Genomic DNA, 27,310 nt, shown 5'->3' with positions numbered 1-27,310 from the left:
CTCTCTCTTTAAGGCTCAGTCATTAGGATTTTTTCTCATGTAAAATGCTGCACTTCAAATGGGATTATAATAATTAAATTAAAATGCAAAATCCAAAAAATAAATAAGTCTGCTAGTAAGCAGGCAATAACTTTTTTTCTTTTTAATTCTTCCATTCTCCTTGTACTTCTTTAATGTTTTTCATTTTCCCCTAATAAGTTCTCCTCTGAATTGTTTCCAAGTTCTTTGGTATTTTGTTTGCGTGATGAAAATTAGCAAAACAATCCCTACTGCTTTTTTACAAAAAGCCTGATCATTAATGCATCTAATTAGGGAAAGCTTAATATTTTACTGTGCAAATTTATACCCTGAAGCTTTTTCAGTTCCACAACCTCAGTTTGAAATTCATCTGAACTTGAAAGAACGGAGGACATCTCACAAAGGTCGAGCATGTAACACATGAATAATACGTATCAGCATTCCTTGGTGCACTGAGTCTGGCTGTATTGGGGTTAACTTTCCTGCACAGTGTGTGCTTTGCCTTTGTGCCTAAACCTGGGCTGGTTCCACACCAGTGTTTTGGCTACTGCTGAGCTGGGTTCTCAGCATCAAGGCTTTCCCTGCAGCCCCTTCCCTAATGGCTGGCAGGCTGGATGTGTGCAGGTGACACAACTGGGACAGCTGACCCCAACTTATTGGAATACGATCCCAATATTACCAGGTATATTGTGCCTGGGCTCATCTGACCCTTGCTGCTGGCCAAAGGCGGCAACTGTGGTGTTTCACCTCAGAGACACCTTTGGCTGGCTGGATGTGGCAGCAGGCACTGGAACAAGTCCAGGCAAGGTTAGAAACTCAGTTTACCTCTGGTGGAAAGGCTTCAGGCGATGGTGAGGAGGAAAAGGAGATGGATTCTGCCGGAGGGTTTATATCAAGAGTTTATTCCATGGTCACAGACGACTGAATCTTAGTAACAGCTCCAACAGAATCCCGAGCACATGGCCTGAGTGACTTTTTAAGCTCAGGGACAGGGGGAGGGAAGGGACAGGTGAGAACCAACCAGGTGGGAGGGGCAGGGTCCCAGGGGACAAGGGACACCCAGACAGGCCAATGACCCCAGGCCTGAAGGGCATCCTTTGAACCCGACCAACCACACGAGGCCTTGCTGGAATATTAAGCCTGATTGACAGAACTCACTCAGCAAGGGGGCGAGGGGGAAGGGAGAGAGGTATTGCCACACCTGGGAAAGGACTAGGGAGTAAAACAGGAAATCGCAACACACTGCAACACCAACTGACCTAAAGGGTGTCCCAAATCATATGATGTCTCACTCAGCAATAAAAGCTGAAGGAAATGAGAAGGAGTGTGAGCATTTGAGGTAATGGCATTTGTCATCCAAAACTACCCAAATGCATACTCAGAACCTGCTTCCCAGGACATGTCTGGACACCTGTCCATAAACAGGACTTAATGAACTAATTCCTCTTTTAGCTTTGCTTCTGCACACCTTTACTTTACATAGTAAAGTGCCTGTATCTCAAGACATGGGGTTTTAATTTTTTTTTTTTTTTTACTGTTTCAGTAATGAGGGCAAATGAGAAAGCAGTTGAGTAGGGGTCTGATAGAGAGCCAAGGTCCACCCCGGAACCTTGGAAAGAGGGAGCTGCCTGAGAAGAAAACCCCTGGATTTAAAAAATTCAGGCAAATATATGAACTCAATGGATTTATTCTGAGATCATCTCATGAATTCTATGAAAAGTCTGCCCCATGGGTATCACTAACCTTTTGCACCCATCTTTGTCTGGATAGAATACCAGATTCCAAATAAAAGAAATGTAAAGCAAAACAAGCAACTTGCAAGCTTCTTGTTTTAAGAAGTAAAATCTAATCTCTGCACAAATTAGAAAAAGGAAATTTCACCAGAGACTTCAATAGATGCATCTACTCAGAGCTAGTAATTAAAATAAATCAAAATAAGATGGATTTTGATCACATCATGGTTAAACAAAATAAAGAAATTCATTGACATCAAAATTTCATGGGATTTATACTGAACATATAAGGAGATACAAAGAGAACTGAGTGAGATTAGTTTTGTGATCTTTACAAGTGTCAAGTTAATTTTAAACAAAACAATTTAGGATAAATTTATCTCTACCTAATAATGTACCTAATTTATCTCTACCTAATTTTCAACCTAATAAGGTTGAAAAAAAGACTCATTATAGACATCTATTCTTTGGATTGAAGTACCGCAACACATTTTAGTTCAGATTTTCAATTTAAAAGAGACAAACTCTATTTATTTTTTAAGAGCTAAATCTATATAAACAATGGTTTTTTGCGCAACCTGGCTAAATCAAGAATGTTAGTAGCAATGCAAAAAGCTATTTTTTTTCTCAAAAGGAGGAATAATTGAAGTAAGTGTATTTTTAAACTACAACTCCTGAATCTTTAAGGAATCTGCACATGCTGAAAGTGTAATCAAAACATAGAGAGAGCCTTTCTCCCCTTTTGTCCCCCTACTCTACTATAATATGGGAAGCAATGTTAGCCAAAAAGTGTTCTTTACCATCTGCAGTGCTGAATGAACTCACTAGTGTCTTAGTTTTCAGACAGAGCAGTTTTGCATAAAATTGTTAAGGCACTGTCAGTCCTATTCAGAAAAACAACAAAAAAGCAACAAAGCAAAAAATATTGAAAATCATGTTGCTAGTTCATTTTAAAATGATCAACCACTCTATATTATAGAGTGCTATAAACCAGAGAGATAACCTTATTATCGTCCCTTAAAAATGCCCTTTTAACACATTATAAACATACTGTCATAGATAAAATGCAAGCACTAATGAGAATTTGAATTAAACAATTTTAAAAAGATATTTTTAGATCATTTAAATACTGGGCACAATTTATGTAGGGGAAAGGATTGTTTAGTTTTTTTTGTAGACTAATTGATAATATGTGGTAGTCCAAGAGGCAGATAACTCCTAAAGACTGAAGACACCAACGTATTTCCATGATAAATTATCAAGTAAATATTTCTTTATATTTTGAAAATAGAAACTGAGAAGTACTTCTAGCCTGTTCCTGTGTTTGTGCAGGCATTACCACAGATAGTCTGAGAAATTACCGATTGATAACTTCCTAGAACATTTTGTCCTGCTGCCTTTGGGCCAGAAGTGTTTCAATATTTTTCACAGGCAGCTAAGAACCTTCTTGCAGCAATGCTGAATTAACATGTTGAATTTAGGCCTTTTATGACTCCCTAGCGCGATCAAAAACTGTTTCCATTTTGCATCATCCATTAGCTCAAGTAATTAGAATTCACTGTGTTTTCACAAGGTTTGACACAAAACAGAAAAATCCTCTGGAAAAACAGAAGCAACTCAGAATGTGAAAATCACTAGTCTGATCTCTAAGCAGGCCTAAGCTGGTGTTTCAGTCTTTGTCATCCCATTAGTGCTCTTGAGATCCCCACAAAACTGATTTAGCTGACTTGTTTTTTGTTTATACTCAGAGAATCAGCAGATAAATCACTTTATATCATCATTTGATCCTTTTTACACTTCTTTCTAAAGGACTGAACCTGAAACTTTGCATTCTGACACCACCATTACTAATTTCTGTTCTGTTCTTCACCTCTAAACACTAAGCAACTGCATTTATAATTTCAAGCTCTGAATTTTACTTTTCAAAAATACTAAAACATTTTATCTTGAAAGAGTAACATATTCCTGTATTCTGTATTTACATTGACATATGGTTTGTTTGTAGTTGTTTATTTGCTTGTATGTCGGGAATTTTTGTTTGTTTTGATTTTTGTGGGGTTTTTTTGGGGGGAGTTTTTTTTTTTTTGAGGTGTTTCCTGATTTGGCACAGCAGGAAGATGGCGAGCTTTGGTGATGCCAAAGAGTTCTATTCTCAAACAATTCCATGATTTAGTATTTTTCTTTTGCACAGAGTCCTTCCCTGGGTACAGCATAAATAAGCAATATTATTGCAGGGATAGCCTATATCAGCCATTATGGGGCCACAAGACATATAGATAAAATATTTTTATAAGATTTTTATTTTAATTTATGGATAATAAAAGACACATGAATCTAGGACCCACAAAGTCAACAGGACTGGAAATGGCACTCTTGAGTTTTGGAAAAATCAATGAATCCTAAATATGTGAGAAAGTGTTTTGTAATAAACGACGTTGCAGTGGCTCGCACTTATACTCTATTTTCTTTACTATATAATGTGATTTACTATATAATGTGATATAATAATGTGATAATAAAAGTTCTCCAACAAGATGAACAAACTCAGAAAAATAAGATTTGTTAAAGTAATAATGAGGTTTAGTATTGCAATCATTTGAAAAAAATAGAGAAACTTATTAACAGAATAAGACTTCTTAAACTGATTTTGATTGAGATAACAAACCAAATAAAGACATACAAGAGAGTAAAGGAAGCATTAATGGAAGCCCTTTTGGAAAAGGCTAAAAGCTGATGTTTTCTTAAATGTAAGGATTTACTAGGGATTTTTTCTTAATAGGATCTCATACACACCACAGCTAAGACTTTTTCAAATTGAATAAATGAACTTTTCTATGCCTTGAAAAAGTATGATAGTTTTGCTAAATCATATTCAGCTTAAAAAAAAATGAAACCAGTATTTAAAATAAAGGAATTATCTTTTTTTTTACAAATAAAATATTTATTTTCATATAGCATAATAATTCATTCTGTAAATTATGTCACTAAAAATAATAATGTCATTTGACTTGTTTTTAACTGCACAGAACAAACCCAAAGTTAAGAGCATAAAAAGTTACAGGCAACTATTAGTAATTTATCCTATGTATTGACTGTCAGAAGGAAGATAATATGCCCTGCAAATGAAGACACTGTGATCCAATATCCAGAATCTAGATTTTATTAATTAAAATACAGCTCTGTATTATATAAGAATATATATATTTTGGGTTTGCTTGTTTGATTTTTCAGTTTTAGTCTTTTCCAAGAAGGAAAGGACCAACTAACTAACTAGTTGTCATCTTGACACTCTGGTTGGCTGAACAGCAATATTTTTATAATGAAGATGTCCACTTGAAAAATAAGTTAAATAAGCTCAAAAAATCAACATCTACTAAAGCAATGCTATATTAAGTATAACATACTGTTAAACTTAAGTCCTTACAGAACCTGAGGCAGAATTTCTCTAAACAAGGGAGTGAAACTTCATCTTTGGGAAGTGGAAAAAGCATGCAGTAGTGCATGTGCCTTTTTTAGATATTTCTATTTTCTATAACAGTTCTCAGAAAATATACCCACATTTTGAGGGTACAGAGATCAGGTGGCAAAATGACCTATTAGAATTTACACAATCTTTGTTTACAGAACACGTAGTTCTGAGTTCAAATGGCATCAATATCCTATTAACTTTTGTCCTGAAGGAAAATGAACTAAAATGTAGATTCAAATAACAATCATTAATCTGCCACATATTCTGTCATTGGAAAAAAAATTGCCATTGCTACTTTTTGTCTACCCTTGTGTAATAATCTGAAAAAGAAGTGTGATGCTTCTATGAGCTTTTGGGTTTTCTTATTTGTTTTTTTTGAATACCTCATTTTTATGCATATGTCAAACTGATAAAATGTGAACTTTCAATTTAATCAGCAAAGGAAGTGCATCAAAGTGCAATTGATCTTCTTAAGCAAATCTTTAATGCCTTTCCTCTCTAGTTGTTTTTTATTTCCAGCAGGAAGGGAAAAAAAGAAATACGAGATGAATGAACAGGTTAAACCCTAAATGACAAATTGGATTGTGCCAAAACAAATCATGGACTATGGAAGACTCCATCTTTCCAGAATACCTAGTACAAAATTGAACACATTAGGCAACTTCACATTATAATGGAAGCACTATTTTTTCCCCATCTTGGAATTTCAGCCTCTTTTACAGAATACTTTGGAAAATTTTAAAATGGTGACTGAGACTGGAACTGAAAATTCAGCACGTAGTTAATGTAGCTTTACAATCATGAATACCTAGGCAATGTCTCTGGAGAGTTATCAACCTCATGAAAGCACTTGGGGAGAACATTTTCACACTGACAAAAGTGCTAATATGTGCAGGGAGTGATTGTCATGCAAATGTAATGAAAATTTAGGGTGCTTACAAGTCATTTTTACCAGAAAAAACGTATCAAAAAGATCAAACTGTACCTACCTTATTGCAGGTGCCTGAGGAGTAGGAAACCATATGAGCAGCAGGTGCTGTGTGAGGAACAGCACTTGTGTGTGAGGTCACTTGGCTTGAGGGGATACTGAGGGGAGACCCCATCATGGTCTAAAGATTCCAGGGGAAGTGGCAGGGAAGGCATAAATCTCTTTGGTGAACCGAGATAAGACCCAAGGGAATGGCAGGGAACTGTGCCAGGTGAGATTTAGGCTAGATATTAGGAAAAAGTTCTTTATCTGGAGGGTGGTCAAGCATTGTAACAGGCTCCCCATGGAAGTGGTCACAGCACCAAGCCTGACATGTTCACACAGCATTTGGTCAACACTCAGGCACATTATGTGATTATTGGGATTGTTCAGTGCAGGGCCAGCAGCTGGACTTTGATGATCCCTGGAAGTTCCTTCCAAATCAGGATATTCTGTGATTCTAAAAATTAGTTATACAACAAACACATGAAGCAGGAATGATGAACGTTTCTGGGGGCATTTCATGGAAAATAAAAGATGATGCTATCACTGCCAAGTGATGTATGTTTAGGAAGGGACAAAATCATGTACACATTCTTTAGATACCTTGAACAATTTTCTTTTCATCAACAATTGCTATTCAGGCATAACTGACAATGTAAAATTGGAAAGTATTAAAGAAAGAATCTCACTTATATCATTCTGAAAGTCTCATGGCCACAGAGTGGCTGGAAAGGTATTTGAGGGAAGTGAGCAGTCAAGACACATTTGCCTTATTCCTCTCCTTTCTCAAGCACTTTCTGCTGTCTTGTTGAAGATGTGCTTTGGGACAGACAGACAATTCTGGTATGACTATTCTAATCTTCTTGAAGTTTGTTATTCAAACTTTTACAGGATGCAAGAAGTATTTTCTTCTTTGATACAGTCAAAAATATTCTCCACTGAAGTGATTTTTCTAGACCAAGACAAAGAAATGAGCATACACTTGTGGGCACACTGTGACACCTCTCTACTCTTTCTGAGATGACTGGAGTGTTTAGCTAATATTCCATGCTGAATTCTTTCTTTCCTCTGATGTTATTAATTCATTTGCTACTTTCCCAATGATTAAAACATACACTTGCATTTAAAAACCTGACCCAGCATTTTCTAAGTTGGGAAGAATATTTCAGGCTCTCAGAAATACACCATTATCTCAGAGTTTATCTGTCTCAACATTCATTTCAATTCTTGAGCCATCCTAGGCAACAGAGATGAAATCCAGATTGCTTCACAGTATAGCTGGCTGCTACCTGCAATGGCTGGAAATTGCACTGTGAAAATAGCTGTGTCTCACAGATCAGCATCAAAAGCAGATCAGAAAGGTTTAAGTATACATATATAAGAGTGGCCTAAATATGCCTTTTCTATTTTACTGTTACATTGACCCTCTACAGAGTTGTTACTTCTATTGCAGTTAAGAATTTCTCTCATTTTTACTATTCCAAGCAATTTAAAGAGAGATTTAGGCTGCTGTAACTCTACACAAAACCCACATCTGCAAAGAAACAGTACCAGGATTGAGAGAATATTACCTTTGAATGTGAAATTCTATCTTCCAAGGGAAATGGTTTTGACCCCAGGATTTGGCTGACAGAATATATCTAGGTTTTGTCATCATATTTTAACTAATCTGGACATCTGGCAATCTGTTGGCAGGCTCTATTTGACTCTTTCAGTTAATGTTTCTGTCCAAGTTATTGCTTGTCATGAATGGAAGTGTTTTTCTCTCTCCAAACAGTTTTAATGGTTTGAAGTAATTGTCTGCTCACCAAGGTCATCTAAGCAAGAATATCCCAGCAGTGCTGCAAACAGCTGTACACAGCTCAGGAGTTTATATATTTAAAATATCTAAACATACCTCAGTGCCATTTCTATAGGACTATACTAGGATATTCCATTCACGTTAAATGAGCATATTCACAAAAATATTAAGGACTGTATTCTTTTAGTGGTGATATCATACCCTGCACTTTTGCAGTGAAACATCACATAGGGCACAAAGTACTCTTAAGTGGTTATTTGTTGCAAAATTTATATTGTTTTGTGATAACAAAATACTCAGAACAGGGGACAACAGTAAAGATAGATAGACTTTTGTATACAGCATTATTCTACTGCAGCACTGAATGTTACTACCTTCTTTCTTTGTACTCGTGCTACTGCATTTATCTATGTTTGAAAGTTTATTAAAATCTTCATAAAAATATGCTTTTCTGTCTATTTTTGTTATTATAAACTATCCAGGTGTATTTTCTGCAAAAATCAAGACAGATTGCCTAGAATCTAGTTTGTTAGATATAGGGCAACAGTATGTGAATTCAATTCTTAGATATTGGTGGGAACATGTTATAGTGTTGCTGTAAGCCTGGGCCTTTCATAATAAACACAGCTTTTGTGCTTTTTCATGTTTCTAGGATAAGCAATTTACCGACCATTATACGTCAGAAATGCATGTTATATCCTATTCATTTGTTCTGCTATCCATAAAATCAACTTTCACCAACTCCGGGTTTGTGTTTCTTTAAATGACCATGTAATGATTTAAATTGAGCTGGAAATTAAACTCCATGTAGCCACTTGCTTAACACCCCTCTCTGCCTGCCACCCTGGCAGAATGGAGAGGAGAATCAAGGTAAAACCTGTAGACTGAGATAGGAATATTTTAATAACCAAAAATCATGTAAAAATACAGTAATAATGGTGAATGAAAATTATAATAAAAGGGAAACCCACAAGATGCACAATGCAGATGTTAATCACGTGCTGAATTATATGAAATGCCTTTCTAAGGAAAAAAATGCAAAATCCAAAATCCATTTAAATCATGAGACCATGGACATAAACTCACTTTCAGTTGCATCCAGAACCACTTTGCAAAACAGTTACTTGGAGTGCTTCAATTTTGGTAATCCCAGGTTATTTGAAAGCCAACCCAACAAGTATACTACACTTCACCAGAGTACTCTAAACTGTGTGCTATTGGAGTATTCTGTCAGATAACTACTGGTTAGCTCCAGTGTGCATGTCCCATAAGCTGAGAGAAAATTTCAGGAAAGTTCTTTATGCTTTTTCTTCTTTTTTAAACAAGGGTATAAATTCTCAGAATTTTTTTTACTTCTGTACCATACTTGGAATCAAAAAAGTAAAGGAAAGTTACTTCTAGACAAAGAAACATCTGGGTGAAATTTCAATATAATGTGAAGTAAACTACCTGGAAAATAAAACAAGTAATTCCTTGTATAAGTACCGTTGTGATACTGGTTTCAGTGACTCCCATATTTAACAACTAAATGGGTTATTAATATCTCCTTAAGGTGCAAGTTGGTTCTTTTCTGACATCACTAATTTAATCTTATTTTCTCAAAAGCATGCAAGTAACATTTCTCTCTTAACTTCTACCACTGCATGATATTTTGCAAAAGACTACCAAAATTTAATAAATAAGTGCATAGTCACAAAAAATTTAAATGCAAGGGAGGATGGTATAAACAAAGCACTATTAATAAAAACAGGCAAAAATGTTGACAAAGACTGGCATAAGTTGATTTGCTGGAGTGACTCAGGAAGCTGAAATTCCCATATTTAAGCCACTATATATGTAATGTGCTCTCAGTCTTGGTTGAGACACACCAGAGAGTGTGCAGAGGGTCTGTGCAACAATATTTACCCTCAGGAATAGCCATTTAACAGAAAATTTATGGAAGAATTTCCCTGTTAACTCAACAGACACTTGAAGCTTCTACTTTGACACAGATCTCATTGTATCTCTGGTGTAAGTGGTCTGCAAATTTTCTCAAAAAATAATAATATTTTGGAAAACTAGATTTTTTTTTAAATAATGTATATGAACTTCCAAGAAGTTAAAGAGGAACATGATGTGAGAGGATCTTTCCAGTGACAAACCACTTTAAAAAGAGAAGACAACAGTGAAGAGAGAAATGCAAAATTTCTGCACAATAAAGTATCTATCTTGACTAAAAAGTAGTGTAGATACCATGATTAGACCTTAGCATCTAGCAGAAAGAATGTATTCAAAGAAAAATAATATTTTTATTGTTGGGGTTTAAAGAAAGTTTAAAAGAAAGGGTATGTCATTTTTTTAAACCACAAGGATACTTTTTTCATTTGGAATATAACATTTGACAACATTTGAGGCTTGCTTGATACTAAATGCTCATTATCTTTGGTCAAATCTAGTTTAAACCACAGAACCCTAGAGGTTGCCTAGCTTTAATTGTCTCTAAATGTTAACATAATTTATTATGTCTCTGTGAAATGGCTAACTTACACATAAGAGTGCTCTATTAAATGCACTCTATTGTCAAAGTCAACTGCTTCTGGCAGTGCCATTCCTGAAATGCTGATGATCTAAAGGTAATGAGAACTGACAGGCAACATCACAAACATTCCATGGTAAACAGTCTGTTAGATGAGGAATTAAGTGAGTGCTACTGATTGATGGTTTCTACATTTGTGAGAGCTACCAGAAAGAATAAGGGTTTCTTGACATTCACTTGCACATCAGAACGAATAAACCTATACATTAAAACATATTGGAAATAACCAGCTGCTCTGAAATACATGGAGGCATGTACATAAATGACTTGCAAAATAAATCTTAAAACCATGACACCATAAACCACAAATTTCTCATGTTTTCCTTTGCTGCAGTTTTTGTTGTATCTGTATGAGTTAGAGAACCCCAAAAGAGTAAAACAGGGGGAATGATCTCACAGATGAGATAATATCCCAGTTCAGGGCAATTCTTTCCAACTTTCAGTACAGTGGTGTAACTAATGGTTACAGACCCAATTTATAGGTGTCATGCCATATTCCTCAATTAGTGAGAAAAATAGAGAGCTCTAAATTCTGGCTGTGCATGCCTGTAACTGCAGGGATCAATATAATCATTTGAAGTGTATGTGCTTGGATTGGTCTGTGACCATTACTTTTTGTCCTATATCTTGTGGACACAGCAGTGTAATTTCTTCCTACTGACAGCCTTTAACATAGCATTATCATGTCATCCTCTCAGTTCTCTGCTTTAAACAATCCCAATTATTTTTTGAACAGCTCTGTTACTATCCACTGGATTGTTTCTAAGTAATTTAATGTATTAAAATGCTCAGTGCTTTTCCTTGAATTTTCATGTACTTTACAAACTGGTTAACATTTTTCTCATACAGTGTCTAAATGTTTAATTACAAAACTGAATAGTAGGAAACCTGGAACAGACTTTTTGAATGCCTTGCTTGATAAAACTTTCAAGAACTATTCAACATTGTTCAACTGTCTATGTACCCTTCTATTATGGTTTCATCTAGACAATGTTTGCCTGACTTCCCTATGAAAATTTTGTAGGTATTCTTATCTCTAATTCTGTGACATTTCCTACTCTTCTCTCATGCAAACTTTTTTCCCGTCAAAAAAAGACATTAAGCTGTTTTGATTTGTTTTGCTGTTGACAGATGAACGTTGACTGTTAAAAATAGATGGCTTATGTTTTTGTTCCAGATTTCTGAGCATTTTTTGTATACTGAAGGTAGCCTGAATGAGCTACAAGTCCCTGACCATTTTATTTTTTTCTTATTGTTTTTTCTTCAAAGAAAACAAATACATTTATAACTTTCTAATCCTCTGTAACTCTTCCCTTCCTTCACAATTTCTGATATTTTTTAATGCTCAAGAACACACAGTTCCTTATGTTGCTCATAAGAATAGCTGTAGGTCTGCTTTATCTGAGACTTTTACCAATATTCCAGCATCCAAACATTCCTGTCCTCACATTAGCTCCCACAATTATACATGTCCTTAGTGGTACTGAGTTTCTGATACTACTTATGTTAATAGTATAAGCTGAGAAAATCTTCAAAAAATTGCAGGTCTTCTCATTCATCACCAACCTTCTGTTTTCGCTGATCACCTCACATAGGCATTTCTTGGTTGTATTCTACTAATTTAGATATGCCTTTTTTTTCATTCTTGTCCCTCTTCTTCCAGTGGTTTATTTTGTTCCTTATCCCTCCAGATTTTCTCCTCTCATGCTATAGCAGTTTTTCTTAATCCTTAGGAATATCATTATTTCTTGATTGATTCCTTCTTGAGTTTCAGATCATTGTAAAGCTGAAATTAGTCAGATTATACTATAAATATAATTTATTCCTAATTGCCTTACTCTTTAATTTTGACCCACCCCAATTCCTTCCTCTTCAGTATGTTTTTCAGAAGTTGGAAATCCTTTATAAAAAATCCTCTTAATAATTCACTTGTAAAATTCCCAGTTAGATGCATAAGAGCAACTCTACTGTGGCTTTCCAGCTTCTGAGCACTTGCCTTTACACTCTGAATAATATATTGTAAAATCATGTAGAAGAAAACAGAAAAGACAAAATTGTTGCCTTTAAATACCATTTCCCCACCCTTCACATTGTCAATAATTGTACCTTTCACACACAGCAATACAGAAATTTAGACTGTTAGAAATTCTACTACTGCTTCCTATTACAGGTTTTTTAAATCATGGTAAGAAAATTCACACAAAAAATGTTTTCTTTAAAAGTCAATCAAATCAAAAATTTTCAAGATAATAGCTTTAGTGCATGTGAATTTTTCAAAGCAAAATTTTTGCATTTTATCTGATTTCACAAGGAACTGCTCAGAAATTGTACAGAAGTAAGAAAATCTTTGTAAATTGTTAGCTTTAGATATGGTAAAACAGATTATTTGGGAAGGTTAAGTCACATGTTATTGACTGTGGTTGTTTAGTTTGCCTTTTTTGTTAGTAAATTCAGAAAGAACAGTAGCAACTTTTATAACTCAGGTTCCTTCAGAGTGGAGATGCACTAGTGTTGATCAACCCAACCTGACTAAAAAAAAAAATATTTTTCAGTATTCAGTTAAATAAAAGTCAGCTAAAACACACACGTGAGTGCACACACACACGCACAGACACAGTGTTGAGCACAAACTTTCATACTCATGGAAGAGCTGCTTTTCCAAAGCCATCTGTTTACCACTGATTGTTTAATAAGAATACAGGCAGCACACACTGAGAAAGATCAGAGAATCCTGTGCTCCTCAAAGCTATTACTTTGTTTATCTAATTTATAAAGCCAGCCAAAATATTTCCATCCTCTTTGCATTTCTTAGTATTGATTTGTCACACTGTAAAACATAAAATTCCAAAAGCAACTGACCTCTGAATGTACTCAGCCTATCCTCTGAAAAGTCTTTGTCTATGTCAATAAAAAAATTAATTCTTACAGGTCCCAGTTCATATCTAGAAAAAACAGATTATGAAGTTGAACATAGTCCTTTAAACTGAACTGCGCTTGTAAATAACTCAACTTAGCCGAGACCACTTTAGGAATGGACACTCACTTCTTGTGTCATTGAAAATGACCTAATTTTACAACATGTTACAGGAGGTGATTGCTGTATTTAATCCTACCCTGATTATACAGCCAGGGAAATAGTGGCTTTCATACCGTTTCATCTGATTATAAAGTCATATTTCCTAGCTCTTTCATATTAGAACAAAAAATCCAAATAAAGAAGGCAGATATGTGCTGCAAAGTGAAGACTGAGGAGATTGGTACACAATAAAAATAAATAAAGGTATCAATCATTATTTAGTATAGGCTGAGAAAGCAGGAATACAGGTTTTTGTGAGTAAGTGAGCAAGAGTCCAGATAGAGAAAACAGCAATACAGCTGTCTTCTTGACTGTAACCTGATATAGGAAGATCCAAATGGACTACCTCAGAGAGATTTGCACTTACTGTGCTGGGGTATTATGTAAAGATGGTATATTTAGGAATTCAGGACTTCCTTCGAGATTTTTTTTCCCCAGTAACTTTACTTTAAGGTTTTTTAATAAAGAACTTTTCAGCATAATTACTTTTTTAAAATGCTCTTAATTAACATTAAGCATTTCTTTTAAAACTTGATTTAATATTTTAATTACCATTAAAATTTCCTTTAAAACTAGATTTAAATTTAATAACTTGATAGTCCTTGAGTAGGACTATCTCTAATATTCTCAAAGGAATAACAACAGAGTTATTTAGACAATACTGAGGCGATATCTCTTAAACTCTTAAATTGCTCTCCCTTGTGGTTCTACTTATTATTTGGAGATAAGAGAAGGATCAAATGATATTTGCAGAAGAGAAAAAAACTCTTTTTGCTTGAACATCATTAATCCCTGGTTAATAATTACAGAAGAAAATACTGAATTACTGTCCACTTACTTCAACTTCAGTCTGATAGGAATTCACATAGATGGTGCTTCTCACATCGTCATACAAAACAACTACTTCTTTATGACAATGAATATTTCAGATTCACAGAATCATAGCATGGTCTGGATGGAAGGCATGGTCTCTGATGATCCAGTTCAGCCCCCTGCCATGGGCAGGGACACCTTCCAGTGGACCAGGTGGCCACAAGTCCCACCCAACTCATCCTTGGACCCTCCAGGGATGGGGCAGACATGATTTCTCTGGGCATCCTGTTGCAGTGGCTCACCAACCTTCTGTTCTTGTCAGTCTTTCTAATGCAATAAACTAATTTAGTACATTCCAAAACTAAATACAAGGAACAAGCAACTCCCTTTCAGAATGTTAATTACCCCTAAGTCTTTTTCACTGTCTGTACATTGACATTACGATTAACCATCTCAAAAATGTACTTACAGGGTTTTTTTCCCATGTATGACCTTTCAGCTTTAGTGAAAGAAACCTCTGCTGTCTTAAAGCACAGATTATTAAGAAAAAAATATTTTAATGAGTAGTTCAGAACAATTTTTGAATATTCTTTATTAACCAAACAATCATGATTTTCTGAAGCTTTTCATCACAGTTTTATGTAATTTCCAAGTCATGGTAAATATAACACGGGATTAGAAGGAGATTTATAATGACTTCTCAATTAAAAGTTTTAATAATCTGGTATAGTGCTTTTTTTTTACAATTTTAATATGGGATAAATAAAACAAATATATCCTTGCTGATTATGATCTTTGTCATCATCATGGCTATTATATGCATAAATTTTATGTTCTAAACACATATCAATGCTTTTCTAAAATACAAAAGATGTTGATTGTTGGATTTCAAATGCAAAGAAATTTTTTAAGACTAAACATGCAGTAAAACCAGACTGAAATTAAATCAAGGAAAAATGAATAACATACTGAGGATAAAAGTAATATGAAACTTTCAGTTAAAAATTAGATTGGATGAAGATATTCTTTTCCTTTCTTGCCTTTCAATAATATTATTTCCCTTCTAAATTTCATTAATATTAGATTTTGTTGATGCACTAAGAAAAAAATCTATAAAATATGACATACTAAAATATAAACAAATGCAATGAGTCCAAGGCAGATTATTGGAAGAGGGGAAAAAAATGCAACACTTTCCCCTAAAGGTCTTTCTATCATGTAACAGAAGATAACTTTTGAATTGAGATTTTGCAGAAATATTCATATAGAGATTGTTTCTGGAAGGCAAATGATTCATGAACTAAACAGATATAATAACTCACAAATAGCATGCAATCATGTTCAAAATTAAAGATAAAAATACGCAGGATGACAGTTGCATAAAGTGACTAGTTTTTGAGGTTAGAGTGTAGGAAGATCATAATGAAAGCTTTCCACAAAATAGGATGCATCACTTTATGGTGTTTTTCAGCCATAATGTAAGAAAAAATCCAAACCCTCCCCTATAAGGTGTTATATATAGCATCAAAATATTATATAGAACCCTGTTGATATGGGGTTATTTTACATATTTGCTTGTTTACTGATTGACTAAAAAGGATCAGCACATCAAAATTTTAAGTTAAAAAATTTTAGTCTAAAATTTTGTAAGATTTAAAAAATTTCTATAAAAGGAGAACTAGACTTATGTCAAAGTTAAAAGCTTTACAAATTTAACTCTAACTATTTATTCATATTGATTGATGTGCTTGTGATTTATTGATATTTTTACACGTTCTGAAAGGAAAACAAATTTTCTGAATGCATATATATATAAAATGTAGGCTAAAATAATTCAGACACGCTGCAGAATGGTCTCCTAGTTCAACAAACTAAGGATATGTCCCAAGAAACTGCAGAAAAGACACTTGGAATAGAATATCCTCAGCAAAAATAACATTATGACCTTTTTCTGTCACTAGGTGGAAGAGCCTGACCTTTCCAGTCAGGACTTCAGTGGTCCTGACTGGAACTTGAACTGTAATTGTTACTCTGGCATGCAGGAGAGTATTGGGGCATTTCTAGATAAACAGCTACCAGAAGAGGTATTTGCCAGCTGCCAGATTATGAGTTCTGATTTTCAGCATGTAACCTGTCAAAATCTATTAATCTCTTCTTCTCTTGGATATGTACTGATCAGGCTAGTGATGTGTTGAGACAAGACCTTTAGTGTACACAGTTCTAAGATACAACACCCTGCACATTTACTTCAGAACAGGACATGGAAAATATCAAAGTTGTGTTTTATTGGAATTTTATCTTCAAAATGAGTTAATTTAGATGGAGAAAACTCAGAGTATCTGAACAGAATAGAGGTCAGAGTTATGCAAGCAAATGTCTTCCCTCTCCAGCAGTCTTTCAGAGTGGGTTTTTCTTCAAGTTTACGTTCAAGCCAGCAACTGTCAGTGGGTTTTTCATGCTTGCACTAAACATTAGGGAACACCTGAAAGAAATTATCATCTTTTTTCTTTTTACTTGTTCAGTATCATGACTACCTTCTTCGTGTTTTTCTTAGTCCTCTCAGTCTCTGCTCTTGTAACCCTCCTCTAATGAATGAATATCTTCCTCCTCTCTCCTTCCAGCCTGCCTATTATCCTATGAGTGTGATTGCACAGTATATCACATCACAACATAACCTTCCAACACATAGAAGAAAAATTAATCATAGACAACAACCACTCCCAAAACTGTTCTCACCATTCAGAACCACAGAGTAAGTTTTCCTACAAATAGTTGAAGTTGACTACTCACAGCCTTTATGATTAAATCCTAATTCTATTACAAATGTCAGCATACTTTAGTTATCAGGACTACGTAATTAATCACATGGATTAATTTCCTGTTTTAAGTGTTTTGACTGATATATCCATGCTACAAAAATTAATGGAACTTATATGTGCTTTGGACAGAGAACCCATTTCCTAAAAATTAGTAATGTGGTAGTTGCATAACAAAGGTGTGAAAACTTCACTCAGCAATGAACGTCCACACTAGGAAAAAAATGAAAAAAAATTGGATGTTGGAGTTGCCAAAAAAATCTTACCAGCAAAAAGAGTTGGTTGACTGAGCTCCTGACTGGAAGGTATGAACCAAGTGAGGCAAGGATGACTGAACTTGCAGTGTGCATGCTGAGAAAGCCGTCTTGTCAAGAAAGGAAACGTATTGTTAACCCATGATAAAGTAAGTCACAGATTAATAAAAGTACATTGAGCTACAGAAAATAACCTCTCCTCTTAGCAGTGGAAATAACACTGCTTTTTTACTTATGGACACACTGGTAGTTCAAAGTAATTTGAGTTAAAATGTAAGCATGGCTGCATAAAAATATTGTCAGTGGGTTCAGTAGACTTTGAAGGAAATGAAAATAATTATGTTAAAAATAATTCTTTCTCTGATTTGACTCTTTCTGCATGGCTTAAAATTCTATTACCTTTAATGTCATTCTTGTTTATTCTCTTTTGTAAAAAAGGATCCTTCTAGCAGTAGTCAGCTGGCTTTCAAATGTAAATCAGACTTTTATCAAGGTATTCTATGCCAAATTTATTATTTCTCCTTTTAGAGTTTTGCTTCTAACTCCTCTTCAGCAGCTTGTACCAGACTGTATAATTAGGAGCCTTTCCCTGCATTTCATTCTAATCCTCAGTACTATCAATGACTTAAGCAGTGGAAGGCCGTGTTCACACATATCAGTTTAGAAAAAAACACTAAAATCAAACCACCAAATCTCTTAACTATATCTGGAAACTATAGCCATCCTAAGACCACTTTAAGTCTGATTTTCCTACTCTAGTGGAATTACAAACTTCAGTAAACACAGATATTTTAGATTTACAAGAGAGGCCTGACTCTGAGGTATTTGAGTGTGAAATTCTGAGTTTCTTGCATTTGGGTTATCTTGGGCTAAAGCAGCTAGTTATACAACTAATAGATGATTTCTGCTCTATTTGGGATTCCCTGGACAGATGCATTGGAATACAGTAAGATCAGAAAAGTTCTTGAACTACCTCTTTCCATTTTGGTAAGTTAAATTCATGCCAAATCACACATTCAATTATTAAAATCATATTCATCCTCAAAGTTGAACTTAGTAGGGAATACCTGTCTAGACACTGCTGATTTTTTACAGACGCATATTCTTGTCAGGCATTTCTTCTTCTTTCCTGGATATTCTAAATATATATATTTGAAATATTTATTCCACCTTAGAAAAAAGTTCTCATTCCCTGTCTTCACTATTAGCTATCAAACCAACAGTATCTTCAAAGAATGCATTTTTCTGTACAATAACACAACTTTGTACGTGTACTGCTCATGGAGTGGGTTGATTGTATTGATAAGGCGCCTAAGAAAGTAATGCCTTTCTAAAAAAATTTAAATAGCAGCAGTTTAAGATAGTAACATTTCCCAGTTTTTAAAAAAAATTCAGTTTGTGGAAGCCTTTCTCAAGGGAGTGTTGTGAATACAACTCATGTTAAAACTGGTTACACAATATCTAGTTTGTAAAAAGTGCATAGAAATATGGACATCTATGCAACCACAGGGTTTTTTTTTTGTTTGTTGTTTTTTTTTTAATTTATTTTCCCACTGAGAGAAAGGGAATTTGCAAAGAATCTACTGTTAAATCATGACTGTTTAGCTGGACAAGATAACTGGCAGCTGCTCAGTATAGTTAGTCAAAATACTCAGGGCATATTCTTGGACCTGATCAGTAAATATAACTTTATATTTGTGTAAAACATCAGCTTAAAATGGAATTATTGTTTTCTCTAATATTTCCTAATGAACACCAGTAACAGAAGCAGGTACCCACTGTCTTGCATGATGCTTTGTCATTGCACCTGCTCTTAGAGATGCACCCACCTGGTCAAGTGGTGTTGAAATAGTTGTGGTGGCTACACTTTCTGGGGCCTTTCATGTAGTTAGATAGTAATATGGACTTCTACAGACTAAGGAATTAATTCCTAACTTCACTGGAAATTTTACTGAAGCTGTGCAGTGCTATGCCCAGTGTGTTGTGTTGCTGTAGTTTGACTTGTCTGATTTTCTAACAGAACTGTAGAGGCAGGATAGACGTGCATGACATGAAGTCAGGCTGTGGAGCTCCAGCTTTGTGAGAGAGAGGAACTTTGCATTCAAGCTCAGACTGCATTCAATATTTGATGAATGAAAAGAAGTGCTATCACCCCTTCAGATAGCTGTGAAGTAATAATAATGCATCATGACTGAAATATTAGAATATCTTCCTCTTCATATTTGACAGAAAGTCATGGTACATCAAGTTGGTGATCACACATGTAAGATAAGATCACTACTGATTTTTTTAAATTCATTTTTGTGACTACAGACAGGCTGAAGCACAGGCCACACAATTACCTAAACCTTTCTCCTCTATTCTAAAACCAATATTGTTACAAAGCTGTTTACCAGGGAAAAATAAGCAACCCTTCCCTCCTTCATTTTCCTCACCAGACTGGATTTTCAGTGTATCCAGGGTCATCTTAGAGTAGTAGAATCACTTACGCTGGAAAAGACTGTCGAGTTCATCAAGTCCAACAATTAACCCAGCACAGCCAAGCCCACCACTAAACCATGGGCTCACTTTGCTGAGCTAACGTCTACAACAAGGAAAATATTTGATGCTCAGGAAGACTGACGTGTTTCCATGGAAACCATAACACTTAAGTTCAAATAAATTTGAATGAAGCTAAGCATTGCATTCCAGCTGAAGAACAGAATGGTCCGAACAACTTGTTTTTTCAAATGCATATCTAAACATATAATCCCCTCTCTCTTAGGAAAGAAGGGAAACATGATTTAAATCCTGCCCCTGCTGAAATGAGTAACATATAGCCTATGATGTTATAACTCAGAATCAGATTTCATATCCCTAATATATAGATAATAAGTAAAATGAGAAATTTATCAGAGTTGTGAGTACACCAAATATAAAGAACCAGAAATAGCAGTCTGTGAAAGGCCTAAAAGATAAACTGTAGTCAGGAAAAAATTGAGACATCTTCAAAGAATATTAAGTATATAAGGACATGTAATAAGGGCAGGAGAGGAAAAAGAGAATAAAATCTATCCAGTAAAGGGAAAATGGGAGAGTAGAAGAGAGTAATATAGTCGTGCACAGTGGGAAAGTGATTTTCAAGGATATTAGATATTGACATCTGTTTTCCTTCCTGAACTAAAATAATAACATCTTAGTGAGTTTAGGGAGAAGAAATAGAAATCTCTGTGTGTGTTACAACAACATTGTTCACTATTTGAAACCCATTTTATTGCTTTTTTTTCCCCAACATTTTTTTCTTGTGCAGATTGTTGTTACATGGACAATTTCATACAAATTTAAACCAAGAAAAGAATTTTGATCCACAGCAGGCCAGTGGAATACTGGGGTTTGTTTGAGGTTGTGTGTACATATTTCCACAAGGTCAACTCCTTCTGTAAAAAATCAAGTCTTTATTTTGGATACCTAGACCTCTCTTGGATATGGTCAAAGGTTATAGTAAAGCTATTTGAACAAAAAAATCATTGCTGTCACAGCACAGTGATCAAATGCAGGGAAAAAGTCAGAAGACAAAGAGAGATGAAAAAATAATATTAACATTAGTCAGAAGGCTGATCTTCTCAACACAAATATTTTTTTTTCTGCTTCTACCTTTCAATTGGTTTTTAAGAAAAAAACCCCATTTTTTTAATAGCAAATTTATTTGTCTTTCAATTTTACTACTGCATTACAGGACATGGGGTTAGAAGATAAACACTGATTTGGTTGAAAAAGATGATTAAGGAATACTTTTCAATCACAAAAAGCCTCTTTTACAATAAAAACAGTCATGAATTATTGAAGTCTTCAAAATGCCAAAAATTCAAAATAAACTTCCTTTACATACCTTAAATTAAAATCAAAACTGTACATTTTCTAACTTAGATGCTTAGCTTTCTTAACTCAAGAGACTTTTCTTTCTTCTGGTTTAAGGTACTAAAACTTCACTATTTATTAAAATAATGACCAAATAAAAGCTAAGTTATTCTACATCCAAACTGAGTGGCCTAATGCATTCCTTTTAGTGTAGTGGTGACGTTCCTTATTCCCCACTCATGTAAAGTGCCAATAGATTTATTGCTTTGCTGTTATACTCTTTTCTCTCCATCCTGATTTTCACTGGGGTGTGTATTTTTATCTTTGCTGTTTTATCATTTTTGTGCAGTGATATGCTTCTGTGGGGAATTATGCTTCATTCAGTAATGAAGGTGCTCTGAGAAATCACTTAAATCTGAGGGAGATCTGCTGCCCATCCCACATCTCAATAATATGTGACTGGCAAATACAGAGAAGAAAAAAAACAAAAAAAACACCCCAAAAAAAGCCAGAATAGAAAAAAAGATATGAATGAGGTCTTAGTAGGAAAATTGATTTTCCTACTAAGACCTCATTCATATCTTTTTTTATGATATGGGCGACAAAAATATTTCTAGGCCAGGGAAATAAGACAGGAGGCCTAATTGGAGAGTTGGGAAGGCAACCTGAGTGTTATTCATTTTAAAGCAAGTGCAACAATTCCAATAGAAAGAGGGGATATCTCTGCACAGATTGGTTAATGATCTTAAAATGCTGTCAAAAAAACCCATGAAAACTGAAAAAACCCAGAACAGGCCTTTCAGAGAGAAAAGCTCTTCTTTGAATACTAATATAATAAAAGAAATATATCTCAAATAAAGGAACATATTGAAGAAACTACAAAATTAGCAAAGATTTTTTCATCGGTGTACCAAGTGTTTTCTTTATTCAGCCAGGGCTCTAAACACTACTCAGTCCCCGTAGACCTCAAAGAATGAAGTAACCCATTCAAGTAACTATGTGCTACAATTAAAGAAAAAATGAAAATATTTTCTGCACAGAAACTGCTCTTGCTAGGAAAACACAAAATGAATAATGTAAAACTGGAAAATAAATTTCCTATGGGAAGCTGATGTCCCTATTACATCTGAAATAGTGTATGATAAAGATCACAGACAATATATCATAAAAGATTGTGTTTAAAAAACTTGTTAATTGTATTAAAGAACAACACCTTAAAATGGGGAAGTAAAAATTCACAGGAAAATAAGCTTTTAAAATGAAAAGATAACTTCTACGCAAATTACTAAAACCTGGGCCTGAATCTTCATTTTGCTTTTCCAAGAATTTTGGACTTTAAGAGCACCCCCTCATACTGATAACATAAGTCAAAAACATCTAGCTCTTTCTCTTGAGCATCACATAAACATTACAAAGTACTTACACAGAAAGGAAAATAAAAAAGGCAAAGATCTAAATGTTCTGATAAAATTGACAATGCTTTTTGTCTCCTAGCCTAAGCGGAGAATATGTATAAGAGAAACCTCAAATTTATGAGAACTGTGGATACCATATCTTTCACTTTATTCTGCTCAGTTATTTTAATAATACTCTGAACATGCATTCTCATCCCTTTCTAAACTTAAACATTAGCATGTAAAACCATTAGAAGACTGAAGCTTCTGACACCACTGAGAGTTCAGTTTTTGCAGAAAAATTATTTCATTTCCCCCTCTCCCCCCTTCTTATTTGCAAGAGGGAGGAGCAGAACAAGAGAGATGAGACAATCAAGACTACCACGGTCTCTGACTTTTCTGATATATGGATATTTTAAGGCAGATACTTTAAAAATGTGCAAAACCACTACACAGAAGTAGTAACAGAATGATTTCTGTTGTTGCTTTAAAGTCTAGAACCTTTAAAAATCATATATAAGAAGGTTTTTCTAATATGCTAGTTCTCCATTGTCCTATTTGATCCAGTTGCTAAACAAAAAGCCCAAACAACCCAATGAAAAAATTGATGTGACTGTGATTTTATCAGTGAATTTCTACAACTCTTTTTCTCAAGCAGAAAAGCATTAAAAACAATTTTCCTATTTTGAGCCTCACCTTTAAAAACAAAACCTAGATTTTAAAACTGATTTAAAACTAATTTTCACAACTTCTTCTGAGGCTTTCACACATGTATCTCCTCCTTCCACAAACACATTCCCCAGCAGCCTTCAGCATTAAAAAATGGAAGTTCCACTGCCCCACAGCATTTACAGCAATTTACAGCATTTATCAGTTTTGTTTTATTCTTCATTCTTCAGCAACTTATGGGGACCTTGAATGCAAACAAAGAAATGGTCCCATGGAACAGGGTGCTGCAATTACTATTCTGCCCACTCGGATGTGGTGGGAGAAGGTTCATGGTGTGGAGCTTCCCACACACCAGGGTGCAGAGGGTTGATAAAGCAGGAGTTGCTCTGGCCTTTCTCTTGCTGAATACAGCTCATCTATCCTCCATGAGAAGAGTTTTTGCCCTTCTGCCAATGTCTGAAATGCAGCAGTAAATTTGTGTCTGTTCAATGATGGATGGAGGTCAAAGTCCCTTTGTTTCAATAAGGTTTGTTTCAGCAAGCCTAATTTATAAATATCAAAATTTACATAAGTGGCAACTCATCTGACATTCTGATGTTTACTTATTTCACTGACTCAAAAGAAGACTTTTTTCATTCTCTTTCTGGATCACTCATAATTTTTGCAACTGACACAATGGGAACATGTATTTATTTTGTTTGAAGATATCGGAAACTTGCACTTTTACTCATTTAATGACAAACCCACTAACTATTTCTAGCCCAGTGCGCCTTCATGTCTTCAGAGTTAAACCTCAAAATAACACAGTCCATCCTGTCAAACAATCCTCCCTGTCAAAAAATTTAAAACATATCTCTGTGACCAGATAGATGTGGAACAGCAGTAGAAAAAGAAATAATTTCAATTATGCTCAAGACATTCAAGTCAGTGGTGAATAATACACTACCTGCACATTTCCTCCTGCTTGATTACATGGAAAATATCTGTTCAGTATTTCTGGTTTACTTTAACAATTCAGCTGGAGTTCAAAGTATGCCAGCACCACACCTGCTATGTCTACTGCTAAAACACTTTCCAGTTATCAGCAGTCAGCCAAAAAACCACACAAATTATGCCACGTTCCTGGCAACAGTATAAACCAAAATGTTTAGGGGTTCTTTTACCTTTACATCCTCACATGCCATCTGTTCAATGTGCAAAACAGTGTGTTGGAGAGGGGCCCTCATAAAGGGGAAATTCACATTTAGATCTAGTGCTACAATCCTGAAAAGGGATTTCCCCTGAATTTAGACAGAAGGAAATTACAGTCTCAGTGACAGAGATGTCTCCCAGCCTTTAGAGGTGAGGGTGAAAAAGGACACTGTTGTCATTTTATAGCAAAGCTCCCATACCTTCTTGGTGATTTCTCACAGACAGCTCCTCACAGCACTGACTCCAACTTCTTCTTCACAACACAACCAACAAACTCAAACTCCCACCTCATCCAGCTAACCCACTCTTTTGTAGTACTCTTCTTATTGAACACAGCTGTGGCCTATTAAGGGCAGGCCTGTTCCTAATCTTTGGTGATTTGTGCAGCTGCAGCTCCTCAGGTTTGAGACTACTTTCTGCACTATCTTTATTTTCTTACATTCTATCCCTCCACAAGACACTGTCATCCTTTGTTTTTTTTTAAAAAGAAGGCCTGTAGTGAAGAAAGATGGAGATGAAAGGCAACCTCAAGGAAACTTAAGAAAGCAGAAAACAGTAGTACATATGAGATGCTGACTGGAAGAGGTAGGTATAAGGCTACTATAAAGTAGACATCTCCCTTGTCTGAAATTTTTAACCAAGAAAACAGGATTTGGAAAATAAATTTAATTGTTGGTTTTGTTTGTTTGATTTTGTTTTTGTTTTGAATGAGAATATATATATCCAAAATAGCTTTTGTACTCAAAATTTCGGTAGCAAGACTAAGCCCGTGTTTTAGTCACAAGCTTTAATGGAGAAACTCCAAGTTTGTGTTGCCATTGAAAGAAGAGAGAAGTTTTGGAAGAACACCAGAAATTTCATAGTATGGAAAAAAAACTTGAAAAATAAAGTTCAACACAAAACCTGATTATTCTATAGGTGTTATTGGAGCAAAGCTTAGGACAATAGCTAGAAGTTTCCTGAAATGGACCAAAAACTAGATATGATCAATTACAGCAATTATAGCAATTTGTTGGACCAGATGCTGCAAAATGTTCATTTTACAGAGCTATTTTGTAAAACTCCTATTTTCCCATGGTAAAAGATGTCAAAGTGATGAAAGGCTGAATACAAACCAAAGATTTTCCCACAAAACAGGAAAGAGACATGGAAATATCACAGTTTTAGCCTTCTAAGAGAGGTGATTTGTACCAAATATTAAAAGAACTTTAGAAGATGTGGTGGTTTGACCAGGAAGAAGTGGGAATTCTGGGATGCTGTGGTCAAACCAATGGATGTTCGGAGTTTGATACTGACACCTGGTGTAGCCAGTGGGGTTTGGACACACCTCCGAGAATACACAGGGGTTAAAAAGCAGAGCTTCGGCCCTGGGAAGCTCTCTTGGGACGTCGAGGCGAAGAGGTCAGATCTCCCTCCCCTGTCCAGCCGCTGCTGCTGGGCGGGGGGAGGGGCAGCCATGCGGTAGGCCCGGGGCCTGGACAGAGATGGGGGTGAGAAGGCCCTCAAGGATGGAAGGGTGGAGGAGCCCCAAGAGACATCGGGCAGCCATCCCCCCCCCAGGAGAGAGAGAGAGAGAGAGGAGAGTCGGCGAGACGAAATGTGATAGCAGCCGGCCCAGGAGGAGAAAGGGGGGAGAAGGGTGCAGCCCAGCCGGCCGCAGCAGCAGCGCGTGTGGGAGTATCGTCGTTCTGAGACAGGCAGAGACTGAGATTTTTAACCCCCTTTCTTTCATGATTGGGGCCTTGCAAGAATGCTGATCCTCCTCGGAGCTGACTAAGAAGGGAGATAAGAGATAAGATGAAACAAGGACCTGGCCCGAAGGACGGAGAGAAGACTGGCTGAGTGAAGAGAGAGATGCTTGGAGTGGCCTTTTGGCTGGACTTTTCTTGTGGCCATGGACTCAGTTTGTTCCTGTGACACAGAGACTGCACTTAGGGGAGGCAGTGCCTCAGAACCAGGAGGGTTCATCGTGGGGACCCCTCGGCCCCAGGGGGTTGGAAAAATATGGGGGAGACAGATGTCCCAAAGCAGAGACTGTGCCTTTTTGGAGTGAGACAAGGCATCCATAAAAGAAAACCCTAAAAGCAGCTCTGGTCCATGCACAGTGGTGAGAGCACTGGGCATGGAAGGAAGCTGTCACAAGCGGCAAAAGGACTTTCCGGGCGGTGCCGAAGTGACATGGAAGCACACGAGGTTTCAGTGTGTTTCCAGGGGAAGCCTATAGAACAAGAAAGACTCCTTTCCTCTTCATGAACTGAAGTTTGAGTATACTAAAGTGTCGTGCCGGGCTGGGCAGTTGGTGTTTTAGGAGAATGTATCGGATTGGGAAATTCAGGTAGTGGGGAGGAGGAAAGTGTTTTTTTTTGTAAGGTTTTCAATTTTTTTTTTCTTTTCCTTATAGTTTTTCCCTATTTTCCTGTAGTTTAGGTAATAAAGTGTTCTTTATGTTTAAGCTGGAGCCTGTTTTGCTTATTCCTGGTCACATCTCACAGCAGACACCAGGGTGAGGGCATTTTCATGGGGGCACTGGCTCTGTGCCAGGCTCAAACCATGACAGAAGATTATAAGGTGACAAAACCTGGTGTGAAACAAATAATCACAATGAAGAACAGATGAAAAATTGAAATTTTAGTCATTTATCAGAATGTTCCATCCATGAAAATTGTAGTAAATTTATTCTCCAAAAAAATTTTT

The 27,310-nt window shown here is 35.8% G+C and overlaps 1 long non-coding RNA gene across 3 annotated transcripts in view; it reads right to left on the bottom strand.

Annotated features, from left to right (window-relative positions):
- Window positions 1-24,901, bottom strand: part of LOC135443387 (uncharacterized) — a 32,617-nt gene extending 7,716 nt beyond the window's left edge. The window contains exons 1-3 of one of the 3 annotated variants that reach the window (XR_010438991.1): window positions 24,817-24,883; window positions 18,593-18,663; window positions 17,538-17,635 (exon numbers count right to left, since the gene is read on the bottom strand). This is a non-coding gene — a long non-coding RNA (uncharacterized LOC135443387). Of the gene's footprint in view, window positions 1-17,537; window positions 17,636-18,592; window positions 18,664-24,816 lie in introns of all 3 variants that reach the window. The other 2 variants (XR_010438992.1, XR_010438990.1) reach the window with 2 other exon arrangements.
- Between the last annotated feature and the right edge of the window lie 2,409 nt (window positions 24,902-27,310).

Source organism: Zonotrichia leucophrys, chromosome 2 (assembly GCF_028769735.1).
Source record: "Zonotrichia leucophrys gambelii isolate GWCS_2022_RI chromosome 2, RI_Zleu_2.0, whole genome shotgun sequence".
NCBI classification, from domain to species: Eukaryota; Metazoa; Chordata; class Aves; order Passeriformes; family Passerellidae; genus Zonotrichia; species Zonotrichia leucophrys.
The sequence above is the reverse complement of the archived record's forward strand: the minus strand, read 5'-3'. Positions and strand labels throughout refer to the sequence as shown.